The 19885-nt window shown below is 32.6% G+C and overlaps 1 protein-coding gene across 3 annotated transcripts in view; it reads right to left on the bottom strand.

Moving 5' to 3' along the window:
• The window catches only part of LOC130452813 (pleckstrin homology domain-containing family G member 5), a 363306-nt gene that overhangs the window by 237761 nt on the left and 105660 nt on the right, over nt 1-19885 (bottom strand). The window contains exon 1 of one of the 3 annotated variants that reach the window (XM_056792272.1): nt 17231-17688. The exons of the other annotated variants lie outside the window; for them this stretch is intronic. The gene's annotated coding sequence lies outside the window, so the exon portion shown is untranslated. Of the gene's footprint in view, nt 1-17230; nt 17689-19885 lie in introns of those variants that run through there. 3 annotated transcript variants of the gene reach the window in all.

Raw genomic sequence — 19885 nt, 5'->3', positions numbered from 1 at the left:
TTGATAAACAATAAAAAATGTAAGAAGTGAACTAAAACCAACAAGCGTGTTATTCTAAGGAAATTTTAATAACTATCGAATAAGAAAACTTTTTGTGTTTTCACTATTTTCTATAATCTTAGATCTCGCTATGGAGAGATTATAATTAATATTAGAAGACACGGTACATCAAGAATCATTCGCAGAAATTGATTACGACAACAAACGATATATGAATTCGATGGAACACAACTTTCCTTCCAAAAATGCTATCTCTTTTTCTTAAGATCGACATAAAAAACCTATCTAGACATCATCATATTGGGAGCAAATGCCTTGAATTGTTTCAACTGTATATTTGTTTGTATTATAACAGTCGACATAGAAATTAACTTGTATTACGATAAAGTATATCCAAATATTCATTTGAATTTTTAATTGGAGCGAGCTTTTTATCAGAGTAAAAAATAGAGGCACACATCTTGCCAGCGGTTTTTTTCATGTAACCTTTTGTGTAAAATACTGAATAACAGGTTATTAATTTGATATTTTTGCAAACATTTCTAGATATTATATTACGGTCTCAGACTAAAGCAACATTCGTGCTAATATTATTATTTTCAGAAGTTGAGAACCACTTACAAATTCAATTCAATTACAAATTCAATAGGACGGAGCACTTTTAGGATAATATTTACTTCACTTTTCCTCGTTTCTTCAATTATTTTTCCACGTCCAAGATAATGTTAATCAACAACCGCAATTGTTTTCTCTATATTTACTCAATAATTGAAAGAATTTTTCTCTATTTAGGTATCAAAATTAACATAACAGGACAATAAGTGCAGTGAGAGTCCAATTGTTTATCTCAACAGTAAAAACACAAGAGTTTTGAAATTTTGAGTTAAAAAGAAATTTATCCTTAAAAAAGAAGCTCGAGTGTTTTTTGGCAAGAATTAACGACCGAATATATGAATGAATAACAACAATAATTCTTTAATTGAACAGTTTATTAAATACACAATTGTTATAAATATTAGAAATTAAAATTTTTGTGAGTCATAGAAAAAAGAAAATAAATAATGTCGTCAATGCTTAAGACATTTTTTGATTCCATTACAAGTCATTAAACTTGATATGTGGCATTTGTTTGTCTCATAAAATTTTACTCAAGCATGGTTTTTGTAGTAACGAGATGTATAACTGCGACGAAATTTCAGTTTCGCAGCTAAATCGTCCTCTATCCATCTACACTTTCAAAGTATTGAAATCGAAGAAAATTCAATAAAATTTGTGATGATATTATTCTTAGTAATCGTTTGTAAGTTCTTCTCATCATTTTCAACGTTACTTTTTATTTCTTCGAATGGAATGAGAAGTCGATAACAAATTAATTTCTTTACAAACTCGAATGTACAAGAGAGAATGATTAAATCGGAAGTCACAATACGTAAGTGAAGAAATATTAAAAATGTTTGAAGAAAAACGTAATAGTTTACTAAATACATAAGTATTACAAATTATTTGGTTTGATGTACTGATTTCAAAATTTTATTTTCTGGTATTCACACATGTAGAATATTCATTTTGTTTTTCTCACTCGAGGCTCTCAATGAACTAATAAGATTTTCGTGATGTTCAGGATGAATTTGGAGGTAGGGTTTAATAGAAGATGATGATGATTGACCCTTTATCTTTATCTTGCTTTTGCTAGCTGGGAAACTGTACTAGCAAGGTTCGAATGATTGTTAATTTTATTATTCGTAATGTCGAGCCCAATTTTAGTTGCAGAATGTTTGGTCTAAGTAGAAATCGTATTGATACCCGTTTTGGGGAAGTTTCGACTCACAAATAACAAAAAAGATAGAAAAAGCGTCAATATGGAGATAATTTATGGAGTTTATGGAGTTTTGTCAAGTACGAAATTACGATCTGTGAAAATAATTCCGTAACAAAAAGTAGCAGATATATTAAAGAATTGGACCTATAATATGAAAAAGAGGAGTGGAGAAGATAATAAAGAATATGAATCAACTTGAATCAATTTGGAAATCAACTGCGTAGATGATTCAAGAAAAATATTTCCACGAATACAATGTTAAATTTGATTATTTTGTCGACATAACTTTTAAAGAAGCTCGTGATGAAAGAAAGTTATTCCAGAAAAAAGAAAAGTCTTTCAGGTAGTTCATAAGTTTCTTTGTATACTCTTGAAGTAGCTCTTCCAGTAAATATGGTAATTGATTAATTTTACGCTCCATGTCATATTTTAAACGGTCAATTAAGAAGTTAACTCACTATTGCACATTCCGTACGTTGGTTTATGATTTCAGATGCTTCGAAATCGGTATGTACTATATAGTTACTTTTTACTGATTGCTCGTTATTGAATGTATTTTTTCCCAATCCATCTATACTTTCATTTCCCTCTATTTCAGAGGGGGATGGAACCCACATGAAATTAACATTTATTTTGTTACTTCTGCAAGTGATTAGTTCATTCTTAATATAATTGGCAATAGGTTGGTTGGGTTATTGTTGGCAGATTACCGTTACTAAATTTTTGGAATCTGAATTGAAAAGACAGTATTAGATTCAATTTTCTGAAGTGCTTCTCGAATGACAATCAGCTCAGTAAAGTGGATAGATGTAATAGGAGGGAGTACAAAGGATATCAACAAGTTTTTGAAGTAGAAAGCGGTTCTAGATTAATCTTGGTTTTTTAAAGCATCTGTGTATACCTTATCAAAGTTGTCATATTTACCTAAGGTTCTTAGGAATTCTTATTTTATTATATTCGTTGGTGTTTCCGATTTATTGAGGTGGAGAATTTCTAGGTCTGTAGTAGGAGGGTTATTGTCCATGGGGAGATAGCATCTATGAGTTAAAATTTGAGATTACCACCGAAAACTGAAGGCGATGTTCAGAAGCTGTAGTCTTAATCTCATTCTTGGTTAGGATCCGTATACAGCTGATCTATCTTAATCCGGATGTAGTTTCCAAATAGTCCTCTACTCTTCTCTATATTTTTTAACAATCTTCTTCCAAAAGATTAGATATATTTTATATTTTGTTTTCAGAAACCTCCCAATTGATCGGCTACATCCTGTATGTGTTTTGTACGGTATAGATCCAAAATAATATAGAATAATTTTATAAAAAAATTTAATTATTATTTACAAAGACGAAACTATTCTACTTTCGCATAATAAAAACATAAAGCGTGCAACATTTGGAAAATAAGCGTATATTGTTTTGGTGAACTACCGTGATTTCCATATACAATGGAAAATATTTTCCGCCCCAGAGATTCAAGTCCTCAGTTGGTTAGAAATGCTCTTGAAATACGGCTTTTCCCATGAGTAGCTTTATTGCACTTCAAGGTATTACTCTAGTATTGTAGACTAATAAATCTTGTTTAGTCCATCTAGAAAACCGGTGATCAGAAGCATTCTTATTGATATTGGAGTTTGATAAAATTCGGAAATATATATTCATTTAATCCCTCGTAGTTGATGATTTAGGAGCAGTCGATAAATAGAAAAGCATTAACGATTATAACAAAAGATGATATCAAATGATGGAGATGTACATAAAATTAAAGAATGGACGCAACTTGTGCAAGATAACTAGAAAGATACTAATAACAACGGCCCATTTAGGAGTGGAGAAGGCGAGCTTGTAAAATTGAACATTCATATTTAGGAAAATATTTTGACTTATACATTTCTTTAAACTGAACCGATTCTCATAACAATTATTATCTTCCTAGTTGTTGCTTTTTATTTTGAGAACTTATTTGAAAAAATTCAAAACAACACTTGGATATTACAAATCATAGAACTACATAATTCGACGTTTTATCGATCATACACACAGTCTAAACTCCTCACTTCTTCATTGCTTGCAAATCTTTGACCACCGAGTCATTTTTTCATGTCTGGAAACAGAAAATAATTCTACGGTACTGAATCAGGCGAAAGGAGTGCATGGGGTAACAATTCAAACGTTAAAACATTGATTTTGATACTTGCAATAACGAATATGTGAGCTAGTACATTGTCTTGATAAAACAACCCTTTCTTCTTAGACAAATGCGCCGTTTTTGCTTGATTTTTTTTCTCAAACGTTGCAATAAGCTCGCATAATACTCGCCGTTAATAGTTTTTTCTTTTGCAAGACAGTAATGAAGATTATCTCACGCGTATCTCAAAAAACCGACACCATGACCTTGCCTGCGGATGGAACGGTCGTTCTTTGGAATCGGGTCTCCTTTTTCAGTCCATTATTTTGATTGTTCTTTTATTTCAGGTGTGAAGTGATGGACCCACGTTTCATCCATGGGTAGGGCAGACATTAAACAACGTTTTATGACCAGCAACTCAGTGAACGACCAAATGAGAGGACGATTCCATAAATGGAGCAGAATATCTGCAAAGCGGTACTATATGATTTTCGACTCAAAGTGCGCAAGCTGGAAGACATATTAGGTACTTCCTAAGTCCGGTACATCGCATATTAACAGAAAACTTGGACATGAAAAAGCTGTGTGCTGCTTTTGCTCACAATGGAACAAAAACAGCGTTATGAATATTTGATAATGTTTAACAAAAACGAAACTGTTCCATCACCATGGATGATAATATTTATTGACTGTCCTGAAAAAGAAAAATGTATCAACGGCGGATATTATATATATATATATTAACTCATTGCAGCATTTGAGCGAAGAAATCAAGCAAAAACGGCCGCATTTGTTTACACGCTTCACTTTGTCTCTAACTCATACTATTGTTCATAGCTCCTATGAGACATTCTTAGGTATTATTCAAATTGATGTGGAAGATCATATAATTCAACTTGTGTGTCTCTGTCTGAATGGATCTAATCGAGGATTGAAATCCTTGTTATCAAATATATGGCAAATTCAATGTAGTAACAGCCTAACTCTCCAAGTAAAACTATAATTTGTACGTTGAATGAGCTATTAGATCCAGTAAGCTCCCAAAAGTTTTGGAAAACCAGAATTAATAGAGCCATAATTTCTCTATTTTATAGGAACAGCAGGTGATACACGAAAGGACTAAATTATGAGGTATACACATTCATATAATCTGTTTTACGGCAGTTATTCCCAACAATTCATAATTCTTGCTGAAGTTGAATTTTCCGTATTTTGGATACTATAATACGAGGATTTGGACAAACTCAGTCATTATTTAAGCGAAATGGCAGCACTTCACATGTGGAATGAGAAATATAACAATAAAAAAATTGAATTCAGGACAATTAAAAAATCAAAATGTTCGTGAGTGAAAAAAGAAAATAAATAGTGTCGTGAATACTTAAGACTTTTTTTGATTCTATTACAAGTCATTAAACATGTGTCGCCTTTGTTTGGAAATCTCATAAAATTTTACTCAAGCATGGTTTTTATAATAACCAGATCTATAACTGCGACGAAATTGTAGTTTAGTTACTAAATCGTCCTCTATCCATTTGTGATATTATTCATTATAATCGCTGGTAAGTTTTTCTAATACCTTATCAACGTTGTTTTTTATATAATGCTAAAAAAATTCTAATTATCATTATTAATTCATTTCTTCGAATGGAATGGGAGATCCATAACAAATAAATTTCTTCAGAAACTCGAAGTGACTACTTTGCCACAATACGTGGAACAAAGGAATATTCTAAATTTTTGAAGAAATGGTAATGAAACGTACACTACCGGTCAAAAAATTTCGCCCTTCCTATAATCCATTCATCAAATTTAATAACACAAGGTGTTGATGATCCAGAGCAGACTTTGGTCATGTTTACATGTAGTAAATCAGATTTTTTTTGCATCGATATTTGTCAATGGATCAACTTAACTCTGGAATCAAAACTATCAACATTTGAGTGGACTGCAGCCAGTGACCTACGTCCAAAGGCATAACAGTCAGCTGGGAAGGTTTTGTGCTCAGTATTTTGGGAGAGACAATCAGTAGCAAATACTACATAGGTTTGAAAAACGGCTTCATATGTCGAAGAAAAAACTACTGTTTCACCAAGACAATACATTGATTCACAAATCGATGGCAACACTGGTTAAATTGAACGAATTGCTTCCTCATCCCCCGTATAGTCGGCCCGTAGATCGGGCCCCCAGTCACTACTGGCTATTCGTTGATCTCAAAAAAAAATTCTTGCCAGTAAGAAATTCAGCTCAAATGAAAAGACAATTGCTGAAACTGAGGCCTATTTGAGACAGAAGACAAATCCTTCTACAAGCATAGCATAGAGAAGCGTTGGAATTCGATTTTTGGCAAAAATTGTGTTTTTCTTAGTCACACGATTTATTGTGTATGTTACATGATTGATAAATTAATTTCAATGGTTTGTCAATATGAATCCCCGAAAAACGCACAATATTACTAGAAAACCTGTTAGTCACCAGTGAATGATCAATCATTAAAATCCTTTCGTTCAATATTATTCTTCCAACAGATATTTTTCGAGTCCAGTAGACAGTTCATTTTTACAACATGAATATCGTAGCAGATAAAAAATAAATTCATAAATCATTATTTTCCTGAAACCTACATAGAATATCATTTTCATCGAAACTATTATTAGAGTTCGAATGAACACTCCAGTTACTCTCTATTTCACTCTTTCTCAATGTCGTATCACTAATCAATCATATTAAAATTACGAAACTGACATTTAACTGTTATTATTCCCAAGTTGCTGATGCCAATTTGGTTTATTTTTAGAAAATATCAACGTTCAAATTAGCTTGCGTGAACGTCTATAAATATTGAAAGGTAGCTTTAGAGCGATTCATAAGGTGTAACTATCAATAACTATCAATATAGAATGATTTGAAGTAAGTATATATACATCGTGAATCAAATTATTTGAAGCATATTAAAATGCCGAATCTCACATGTCATGTATAATTAATTATTATGAAAATGATGTATATAGTAGGGTCCATGAAGGTCTTCCATCACGTTATTCAATCTACGATTTATCGAACTCCTAATATTTTCTATATACTATATTCTTCTATCAATAGATATCAAACATAACAACAGGAGATCGATTGTCTCCTTCAAAAGACCAACTACAAGACATACGTAATAATTTTTGTAAATTGACAATAGTGAAAAAAGATAACGATATAATTGACGTAGCGTGAATAACTGACCTTACTAATTAATGGTTGGATTTGGAACTCGTGCGCGTGTTTTTGAGTGGTGTAAGTGCTTTGATGAAGGCCGAGAGAGCACTGAAGACGACCAACGCTCAGGACGTCATGTGAGTGATGCAACTCCAGAAACAGTGACCAAAATAAACCGAATTGTGCGTGCAGATCGTCGAATGGATATTCGGATGATTGCCGAGGCTGTAAATACCGCTAAAGAAACGGTTAGAAAAGTTTATACGAGGAATTACACATGACCAAAGTTGGTGTCAAAAAAACTGACTCCTGACCCTAACCGACTCCTGACTCCTAACCTAACCAAAGGTCTTGCGTCAATGGGTCTGCTCAGATTTCCTTCAAAGGTTAGAACAAGATCTGTTGGAAGGGACCCGATTTGAGCCGACGGAAGAGGTAAGGCAAAAAACGGCAGTGCTCCTAAAGGCGCTCACCAAAGAAGACTTCCAACACTGCTTCGATCAATAGAAAAAACGTATGGAAAGTTGTGTGACGAGAGGAGGGGAATATATTGGAGAGGAGAATTCGAATGTAGAATAATTTTTATAATAAAACCGTTTTTCGTAATCAGTCTCGTTATTTAATAACCCGTATTTGTTGATGAAACATGGATATATCCCAAGGTAAACAAATTGAGTTCTTGGTAGGACTATATTATTAAGTTTGGAAACTTATCCATCCTGTATATCGATATTTTTATCTAAATATCTTTATGCTAAATATGTTGTTAACATATAATAAAAACATAAACAATAAAAAAAGTTAAATTCATTCGTCATTTACAAATTCGTGAAACGCCAACTTTTGAGATATTAATCATAGAGTTTATTTTTTGAATTGAAAGAAAGTTTGATGTGATCCATATGAATATTGGTGCTGAGGTATTAGTAACGTGATAAAGACCCCGCCATTTTTACTGTATATTTATAACACTAACAATTCACTAGTTTGAAATATATTCAATTTATAAAACTCTTCTGTGATCGGAAGTATTGACAGAATGAAAGGTTTCTAAAAGCTATATTTCGTAATAGTGACTAAAACAGAGAGATCACTCATTTCATTTTATTTGGTGCTAAAATATATGAAAAAAAACTTTAATTATGAAATTAGAAAGGGACAGGTAAATCCTACTCTACAAGGAGATCACCAAGAAAAACACACATCTACAGATAACCCAATCGACGGGTTACTCTTAGAGAATATAGCTGAACATGTAATTTATAGATGCCAATAGGATTGTCTACCAAGAGTAAACAATTTTTAACAATATGAATGACCAAAAGGAAAAAATGGAAATTATGCTCGAAACAAAAAATACGTATTTGCAGAACGATTCTAACACAGAAAACTGAGAATATATTTGAAATATGGGAGAGAAAAAAATATTTGGAAACACAAACCCAGAAGATGTGTTATAGAGAAAACTAACTAGAAAACAAGTAGAAAAAGCTCATGGATATTCGGACACAATCCTTCATATAAAAGCACGAGCACACGAATAAGATGGCAATAGGGAAACACACCAATGGGATTTTTTGGAGAGTAACGAACCTAAAGGTGCAAGAAGGAAACGAAAAACAAATAGCTAGAGGCAGTCATAACGTATTTGAAAAAGAGAGGAGAGAAAGAATTCAAAAATGGAAACAACTATTTAGAAAAATGAGTAAACATTTTTTATACTTTGGCTTCTGCAATAATGTGTACGCAAAAAGAATCTGTGCACGAAGTAATTTTTATTGTTTATTATAAAGTGACTTATATTGACACTTGTCAATTGACGAATCTATCGTTCCTCTAATCTTTAGAATTACAGGCACCTACGGGATTTGGAGTGGAGATAGATGAACATGTATTGTAAGTTTAGTACGAATTTGATCTCGATCGAGGCAGTATTTTGAAGTGCGTTCTAAGAATCAATAATTCTGAATAATGGTAGTCTATAAAATTTTTTCAGATTTGAACACAGTGCAAATACAAACTTTTGCAAAACTACAATGAGCCTACGGAGACAGTGTTTTATCAAAAGCCCAGTATTTGGAGAAGTCGATAGATGGATGAATTGGAGCATGTTAGAACTCATTAGTGCTCCAAAAAGCGAAAATGAGCAGAAAAGATGAAATTCTTATCTTTGATAGCCAGTCAATCGTTAATCGTCGAAATTACCGAAATTCATTGAGTTCGGTGTTCAGTCATTTATGTCACATATTGTCATATACACTAAATAATTTCTATTGTTGACGTGAAAGATAAGAATCATGAAACAATGGCTATTAGAAATACTATTTTTATTCACAAAACATTTATTGTTTAATAGTTTTTAATCATGTATTTATAGTTCGTAGGTGTGGGCGACCGTGAGTTTCAGCACATTGACCTTCAGATAGACCCGTCGTGCCCCACTTGACGTTGCCAAAATCCGATGTCCTTTGAGAAGCCGATTAGGTGCCTTGGCTTGAATCCTTTCGTCGTTAGGCAGGTTGCGGGGTTTGCCCGGGTGTTGAAACCGCGCCCGTGTGAGTGCAGGGCACCAGCGGAACTCCGCATCATCCATGATGCCCATGGTGTGAAGGTGACGCCTTAGATGGCAGTTTCCGCTTAAAAATCCGGTCGCTAGTCTGATTTCGCGCCTATTTAGCTGAAGCAGTTGTTTGGTGAGAGACGAGCGGAATCCATCTATATGTACCTTCGCTTGCGAGAAGGCCGTTGAGAGACGTGATGACAGCGTTTTTGGCCACACCAAGTATGGGTTCTGGGCCCATTGGTTGGTGCGTCGATCCCAACCTAGCGAGTGACTCCGCTTCCATATTGCCTTTGTTAATGAAGTATTGTAATGTAGTTGTAAGGCTTCACGTAATGTATGAATTCTGATCCCTCTGTATCAGTTCTGATAATAACTCTAGATATTTCTCAATTTTTGTTTATATATATTATATTTTTTATAATACTGACAATAATCTTTCGAAGCATGTTTGTGAAAATTTATTATAAGTATGCTTTGTCAGTTGTGGATTTCACGTAATGTATGAATTCTGATGTTCTTTTTGTATTAATTTATTAATAGGCAATAACTCTGGATGTATCACAATTTTGTTTTCATTATGCCAACAGATAATAATCTTTCGAAGCATGTCTGTGAAAATTTATTAAATGTACGCTGTTCAAGTTGTGGAATAATACAGATTATTTCGCTGAAATATAATTGGGCATTAACACTAATGAATCTTGGAACATTAACGGTTCGCCAAAGTTATGAAACTCGTTAGGAAAGTTATTGGTCTCTAAATCATAATGGCAATAATGATATAATGGAAAAATAAATTTAAAAAAAATACTTAGGTCGAATATCGAACATATAATGGTCAATTTACTACTATGTATCACATCAAAACTGATAAACTGACTGGGAAATATTTAAACAAGAATTAAGAGATAGAATTAACCAATCAAAACTAATGAACATACACGAAAAAGCAGAAAAAGCAATGATAAATATACAATAAGCAGGATGGAACAATACCAAACAAATTACAAGAAAAATGATAGGTCACAACTACCCCAAAGAAATCAGAGAACTAGTTCACAGAAGACTAAAACTGTAAAAAATAAGAATATACTAAACAACTTCATACAGCAAGTAAGAAAATAATGTGACTTGTTATTGGCCATGGCGAATGTAAGACGGATGATAGACGGATCCGAAGCTGGACTCAAACGGCAAATCGGTATGGATAATTGGGATCTTCGAAATGAGAACTTCCTCGCCTTCGAATTTTCTTTTGATTATCGCCCCGCGTAAATTACATTGTTCATCAATTTATTTACTTAGCACTAAACACGTTGCACAGTTTTGGTAGGTTCACGTTTCGAAGCATATGATTATTACGGAACCAACATTTAGTCTAAAATTGTGCGCTGGTAAGCCAGGCACTTCCAAATCAATAAGGATTTAGAATGTCACATCCTCGTTTTTCGATAATATTTGTTCCGAATTAGGTCATTTTTGTTTTTAGAATGTTTGTAAACAATCCTTCACCTATCATTTTAATTCAAATACTACCAAAACCTAAAATAACCTTTCAGAAAATTTGAGCTTGTTTGTTTCGATTATTAAGATCTAATAACATTGATATTCGAGGGCGATCTGACGTAAGTTCGATTTTTAAGTGGTTTTGAGCCAATAGGTGTTCATATTCTTATTTTATCATACAATTTGTTGATATTATATAGAAATATGATGAAATCATTAGTTTTAATACTCATACAGAAAAACTGTTTTCATTGTCGTGTAAATATGAAAAAACAATCATGTAGAATATCAAATAAACATGAAATGAAAGAAATCTTGGAAAAGTTATATGAATATTATGCTACTTCTTAAGATTGAATTTGAGTATCGCCGCGTGAATCATATTGTCCATCAATTTACTCAACATCAAACGCTTTCCGATGCACAGTTTTGGATGGATTATGTTTCTAAGCATATGATTATAACGGAGACAATATTTAGTCTTAAATTGTGCGCATGTAAGCCAAGCACATCCAAATAAATGATTACCTTTAATATCGGATTAAATCCTCGTTATTCGATAATGTCAGCCCCAAATTAGTGATTTAGAAAGAACCATTTTGGTTTTAGTGTTTGCTAGACAATTTCTTTTTTCGGGTGTTTTGCCACAAATGCAATAAATGCAATGACTCATGTTGCGAGTTATTAATGACAATTTCACTTTCCCATTTAGGCGACACATTCCTGGCTGCACATGCTGCTCGATTCAAATCAGTACTCCAACAATTTCTCCTTGTGCGTCGAAAATTATCTACTTTATTTTATCATTGAGAAGTCGAGCTATATTTTATACGTGAGATTTCTTGTTCTTCTCCAGTCCTTTCATAGGCAATGTTTCTAAGTTGCAAGTCTTTTTCCTGGTTTTAAGCTACCTATCCACTAATTTTCAGCCAAATCGGTAGGGCCGCTCTTTAGTTAGAAATAGTGTAAATAACACAATATCATTTTATGAATACATATAATATTGTCAAAAAATGCATTGGGAAATGATAGAGTTAGATCGGAAAAAGTAAATAGAAATGAGTAGCGGAATGCCAAAATTGAGATGAAATAAACTATACTAACAATGTTATGAAAAGTGGATGATCGTCAATAGATCCAACGAAGAGTGAAAATAGATATTAACAGAAGTAATACATTGAATGAAGTTTCTAGAAATGTAGAATAGTAGAGAATGGATACGAGAAAATACACTAAATGAACAAAAAGCTTTTACCGTGAAAATAGACGGAGAAAGGGAAGATTATCTATGTGAAGATTTACTATTTTGACAGTACTAATACAAACATACGCGTATTATTCGCTTGGCTTCTACGTATTGAAAAATGTATAGCGAAAGTTATCCAGTTATATAGGAATCAATAGAATTCTCGACAATATACGTTAATTGAAAACGGGACAGTGACTAATTTATCTTTTCTTGAAAGCTATTGTTTTTTAAACCATCAATCATTCCAAATTATGCCCCAACAGGGAAAATTCAGTAACTGGAATTTGAGATGGTTGTATTCCAACACTCTTTATTAAATCTGTGAAATACGGTAATTACCGCCACAAAATAATCATGGACTCATTGTTGTTAATTTTGTTATAAATATCTTAATTAATGGATGAGATTTGGGTCCTTTGTATTCTCTATATGGAAACATGAAGAAAATACCGTTTAATTACAGAATTATGTGAGAGACTTTATGGTTAATAAGTATGTCATGAAAAATTTTCATGTTTTTCATTTCCCGTAGTATTTTTGAAGATCAATGCTTGTGATAGATTAACAAAAAAACTTGATGTATACACATACATCTCCAATATTTCTACTTACGCAAAGTTGAATCTTTACGCGTTTTCAATTGTTACCTAATACTTTAGACAATATACACCATTCAAATAATTCTCATATACAGGGTGAGTCATGAGGAGCTTCATATACTTCTACCATATGTATCAACTCCTTTTATTCATTAATTTATAGGGTGATTTGTGAAATTGACCAGGAAATTTAATTGGCCATAGTTTTTACACAACGCATTTGATTTTCTAAATTTGTTCATGATGCAGTACACAACTACCAAGTATTCGACTGGTATCATTAATATTTTTTCTAAATGCTATAAGTGATTATGAAACTACGTAAACAACCCGTTAAAAACAACATATACAACAATGTTGTCGCACTTTTATTGAATTTTAAGTGAACGATCAAATCTTACCAAAAACAGAACAATCATAAGGACGTATCAGATTAAAAGGGATCAATTTAAACGATCAAAATAAATTAAAGTAGATTTTCGAAACGGAACGCATACTCTGAGGATCGTTTCTAAAAGTATTGAAAAAATATAATTCTATCAATGGTTTTCGGTTTTAAGTATTTTCTGTGTAAATCAGTTGCTTCAATAGTCCCTGAAAATGGTGATCAACGGGATTGGAATAAGAGGATTGACAGCCATGAAAAAGGAACATCACTGTTGCCCTAAAAATCAATTAGATGTTGTCTCACTGCCATTGAAAAATGGGAAGACGCCTCAAAGTGCTCAAAGTACATCTCTCGGATAACAACGTTTGCTTTGGCAAGCAAATTCTGCAAAACATTTTATAGAAAGTCCAAATCATCTTGAAGGTCCATCAAAAAGTGAAGACCTATTAATTATTTTGACACAAATCTACACGTCAACCGAAAACCTTCGCTGATTTTTGTGAGACTTTATTTACTTTTGATTGAGGAATATTACGTTCTCAATTTATTTGTCTAGTGTTTATTGTAGGGTTCTTATTAACAGTGTCAGTAATGTCATCTTCCTGCGTTCCATCTCCATATCGTTATGTTCTTCAACTGGGAAAAGTCTCACGTAAAAAATTAGAAACTGACTCAAATTTTGGAAGACTAGGAGTTCGACGATCAGTAAATCTCCTTTGATATTCTCTAGCAGCAGCTATACCATTACCATTAGAGAATAAATAAAAAATTCATGTCGGCATATTCTAATATTCTAAACAAAATAATGCAAATCAGATTTAAAAAATTACAAAATATTTCATAAATCTACTAAGTGGTACTAGAGAATTTGATTAACAATTTTACTATAGAATTGTGTAATTTCAATCAAATATTTATCATAAGTATACTGTATCTTTATTACTCAATTAACTTGAGCTCAGTTTGAAAAACAAAATATTTTTTTTATTCACTATACAACAAACTATCTGTTTCTGAAAATTATGATATTGTGATTTACTCTGGGTTTTATATTTACATAAAATCCCCGTCTTCTTCTAAATCAAAAAGCACAAAAGCAAACGGTGTAGCTAGCGCCATCTATCAATTGTTTCTATCACAATTTTTGTAATTCTACAATAAAACATAGTAAGTCAAAATCTAGAAATTTAATCTTCAAATATTGTTATTGAAACTTAATAAATAAATAAGAAAATTACTCAAATTCTATTATAATTTGAGTTAACACACACTGATTAGTAATTTTTGACATCATATGTTTCGCAAAATAATTTTACAAAAAATTTTTACAGTGCTCAAAAGAAATATGCATTCTTGTATAATAAGGGTCGATATATTAGATAAAAATTAAATCATTCACAACCAACACACATTAACACATATATGAGGTTTGACTTCTCAATTTATTATTTATAGAAAATAATGTCCCAATGCGATTTTTGTAATAATTCAATTGATTCTGCCCTTAGAGATAATATAAAGCGACAATGAAGATCTAATTGAATTTTTAAATTTAGCTAATACCAGTTGAATACTTGGTAGTAGTGTACTGCATCATGAACAAATTTAGAAAATCAAATGTGTAAAGACCAATTAAAATTCATGGTCAATTTCACAAATCCTTCTGTAAATTGATTAAGAAAATGAGTTGACACTTTTGTGTAACCACATTAAAAAGTATGTTAAATTCCTGTATGTACTAAATACGCCTTTCTGTTAGTAGAATACGACCATTTACAAGTATTGAAGACAATCTACCAAAAGACCACTGGGAATGATAAGTTGCCGTTTGAATACTAGTTATTCACTTGAAGCATAGTTTAGGTCGCCTATTCTTGAAATTTTTCAACTTCCTCTTTGATTTAAAAATATTTACTTATGTTTCTAATCGACTTTTTCGGCATTTATTACTATTAGATTAGTTGTTTTCAGTGTATTTTCATAAATTTACTTCTTATAAATTCAATAAATCGCACAGTTAGTAAGTAACTGAATACAAAAAATGTCTAATTTTTTTTATTTCTGATTCTAATTTCTAATTTCTATTTAAATTGTTAAAATAAACGTCACCTCGATTGAATGTTTGTCAACTTCCTCAAAAATTTATGTACTGTGTTTTTAGTCCTTTCCATAAAGTTTTTTAATCGTCAGTTACGTGATCCTGCGTTTTGACCTTCAATATCATAGATAGAAACAAAAATAAGAGGACGTTAACATCATATGTTGAAAAATAGGTATAATCCATTTTTTTCAATAAATCAACTTGCCGAAACTGCTTATCTAATGTATTATCAAAGAAAACCCGTCCCCAAATAATAATGAACCCTGGAACATGCCTCAGGATGTTGTATCGGAGAAGTTTAGCTTGAGATAAACTGTAAAGCAAGTGAAATCAAAACACCATGATCAAAAACAGCAGACGAAACTGGAAACGGGAAACGGGTACAGAACCAAACACTCTGAAAGCCTGGGCAGCGCATCAAGCATTTTTCAAACAGAAATCTAGGCAATTGAATAAATACAACCTCGCTTGGGATTGCCTAAAAAAATTAAACGAGCTAGGCAAGAAAAATGGAATTACCCTACAATGGATTCCGGGACACAGAAGCGAAGGGAAATTAAATAGCTGATAAGCTTGCTAAAGCGGTGGTAGGCAAGCCCTTCCTGGGATCCGAACCCTTCTGTGGTATCAGCTACATAACAATGCAAAAAGCACTGGAAAAGAAGGTAGATAGGAGTGAAAACAATTATTGGGACAACCTACAAGGGCTGAGACAGGCAAAGATTCTCCTGGAAAACTATAACCAGAATAGATCTGCAGAATGTATCGATCTAAGTAAGAACAATCTACGAATACTAGTGAGGCACTGCCGCATCATCAAACACCAGAAGACGTGCAGATTTTGTTGCACCGAGGACGAAGCATCTATCCACATTCTCTCGAAATGTGGAACTCTAAGTAACTTCAGAGCACTATACCTGGAAGCACTTGAAATAGAAGACGAAATCTCTGGCAATTAAAGCCATCCCATATTCTACACTTTTCAAAAAGAGTGCGATTATTGGATCGGCTGTAAACACAAGGTATCAAGCTATTTTCTCTTGGGATCTGAACCACTTCTTTATTGAACAATTTGATGAATTTCTTGTAGCTCAAATATTTCTTGGAGTTGAATATCAGGGCATTCAAACAAAAATGATAATACTGACAACTTATAATAATATAATAATTTGCTAGAGCCTTTAGAACAAAATAACGTTCCATAGAAAATTATTATCATTAAAAAGTGGTTCAAAAATGTCAATTGACGATTGACGTATTTCGTGTTTTATCATATTTATCTACAGAAACCGAATGTCGAATTTATTTCACACTGTACCTATTAGAAAATTTATGAAACATCAGTAGCTTTATTAATGAAATAAAATATATAACGTCATAATAAACATTCAAAAGATTTTATTAAAACGTTACTCAAGATAGCGTTACAACTTCCGAGCCATAATAACTCACAGAATTGAAAGAGCTTTATATTGAATTTCAAGTCGTGTGGAAAAAATTCTTGCAACTGGTAATTTTTTTCCTAAAGTTCGGTAAAAAATTCTCCAATTACACACGTTTATACAATTTCTAGCTGTCTACAGAAACTTTTCTCCATAATTTATAGAGAATTGGAAAAAAATATTTCCGGCTTTCCAAAAAATATTGTAGTTTAATTATTCAGAGACTTACAAATAATATCAAATTTTTTTCTCAAATTAAGACGAATGATCTTACATAAAACCACTAAAAAACTTTCTATTTACACAAAAAACTCAAAGATTACATTCAAACGTTATGGGAGGATATAGAAAAATTGCACAGGTACTCAGGAGTGTTAATTTTTAAATTTTCTTAAATTTGCGCGAGCTCCCTACGTTCGTAAATGGCGCGCAATTTCAGATTTCTACGATCGTGTTTGCCGGTTGTCCCGAGACTGAAACTTTTGGGACGCTTCGCGGCGTAAGGCGTAGAGGAACGTTCACCCTTCACATCAGGCGCTCCAGGGATGCGTATACTGCCCCCGTAGTGTTCCCCACAACAAATTGCGTTACACAATTATCGGTATCACAAAATTTTTATATTGGTACTACACTTTTAAAATTTTATAATTATCTTTATGTCAAAAATATGGATTTATTGGAGATAGATCTAGCAGAGGATGCAATGTTCAACATCATACAGATCAAGAAAAGAGCAAAATATAGATTATGATTAAACATTTGTCTTCTTAATGCTTATATTCCTCACTGGAAGATTAAATGTATTGGGAGGAGTAAAATAATAAGAGAATTAACTGGCATGGCTATCAAACAAAGATATATTTGTTTATGAAAAAGACTGAGGGCAAACAATAAACTCGTTATCATTTATATTATTGTATTCTGTGAAAAAACTTCTATATGGTAATCAAAAATCTATAGAAAGCAAATTATCTGTGTATACGGATGATAAAGTATTAGTTAAAACAAAGGAATAAGCGATATTTTTACTTCTCTACGTATATTCCATCTATACGATGACGGCTTGACAGTTAAGTGACTTTTCAGAGGTCAACAAAAATGATCATATGATTAGATTTTAGCTTGGAAAAACCAGTAAAGAAACCGAAGAAAAGTTACGTAAATATTATCCTCAAACTACTTCGTAGAATGAAATGAATTGTAAATATTTCTTTGCTGGAGCTGATGCTGAACGTCCAGAATCTTCTTCACTTAATGAGCAAAGGACGAAGCGCTCTGAAAGAAACAAGAGTCGTATTTTTTTTTCATGAAACATGGTCATAGCCACAGTGATTTGGGATTATAAAGGTAAAATCTCTTTATTACTTAAGAAGGGGAACACAATAACTGGTCAATATTGTTGCAGAAAAATTAGCAACAATGCATAACGATTTATTCCTACCTCTGCAATATTCACTTGATCTCGCTCACTCAGATTTCCTTCTACATGAAAAAATGGTTCGTTTTTTGAAACATTGAGAGATTATAATTGATAGAAATGCGAATTATCCTTCGTTATTGAAATGATTGTAACAATTTGTGTCTCACTGGACTAAGTGTGGAGAATTTAATTTACAGTAATTTTTCCATTAAATAGTCACTCTTCCGTCTAAGGGCCTTATCATACTAGTGAATTACGAGCGTCTTCGAAGCGAAGTGGGCGCCATTTTGTACTCTACAAACTCCAACCCGCTTCACTTCACTCCGTGATGAAACACGAATGTAAGAGGACGTAGATGCTCAATCGTATCATCATGGCATCATTGGGAGATTCGGATAATGATACAGAATTATTTATAAGTAAAATACAAAATCGTTACTTGATATGGAATCAAAAAACCAGAGAATTTAGTGATCGTATTTTGTAAAATGGCATGGAAAGAGGATTAAATGATTTTAAAGTTAATGCGAAAAATGGACGAGAGGATGAATGAAGACAGAAAAAGTGGTGAAAGTAAACCCGAATACAACTCTGCGTTGTCTAAATCAATTCATCCTGACTACAAAATGGATGTCAAAGTGGAGATCATGGAAGGTTTTAAAAATATACAAGCAAATGTCTAACAGGTATGCTCCAAACTATTCAGGATACTTTACAAGTCCAAAGCCATCCCGGAATAATTCATTGCAGCCAATTAATTCTTCACCAAGTGTTTATAACGAGAACAGGTACTTACCACCTTTCATCCATTTGGTTAATGCTAAATTTGCTACAAACAAGCGACAAAAACGTTGCTTTCTGCCACGCGTTCGCGACTTCCTCGCGGTGTGTTCGCGACGCATTCGTTGCGCGCTCACTCCGCCCCGCAGTTAATCGCAAACTGCTGTATGATAAGACTAAAACCCCTATTTCATGGATTCTCAGCTTTTTATTTATTTTTCTATATCCCTCAACTATCTTTTACGACAGAAATTGTCAGATTATATATTATTGTTATATTATTGTTCGGTTGAAATGTAAGCGCTCGGCAGTTGTCATTTTCTCCCGATTTCAATTTAGACAACATTAAAATGAATTTCTCGATGCTACATAGACGAATAGCCTCCTTTCATGGGGATTATGAATTTTAGACACAGAATTTAATATTTTCTCTTCATTACTCTGATTAACAAACCATATAAATGAGGACATTCCAATAGTTCAAAAATCAAGTGACTACATTTTTATTATATATACATATAAAATATTGATTGATTTGTCCTTCGTTTCATTTATATTAATTGAAACTCTTTCTAAGGTTCAGTGAAAACTACTTTGAGAGTATAGTGGAGTGAACATTGAGGAGAAACTGATTTTACTATAGTGTCAATCATTTTCATTGAAAATATTCAATATATATAAAAC

Source organism: Diorhabda sublineata, chromosome 2 (genome assembly GCF_026230105.1).
Source record: "Diorhabda sublineata isolate icDioSubl1.1 chromosome 2, icDioSubl1.1, whole genome shotgun sequence".
Classification (NCBI taxonomy): domain Eukaryota; kingdom Metazoa; phylum Arthropoda; class Insecta; order Coleoptera; family Chrysomelidae; genus Diorhabda; species Diorhabda sublineata.
This window is presented reverse-complemented; position numbering and strand designations above follow the sequence as displayed.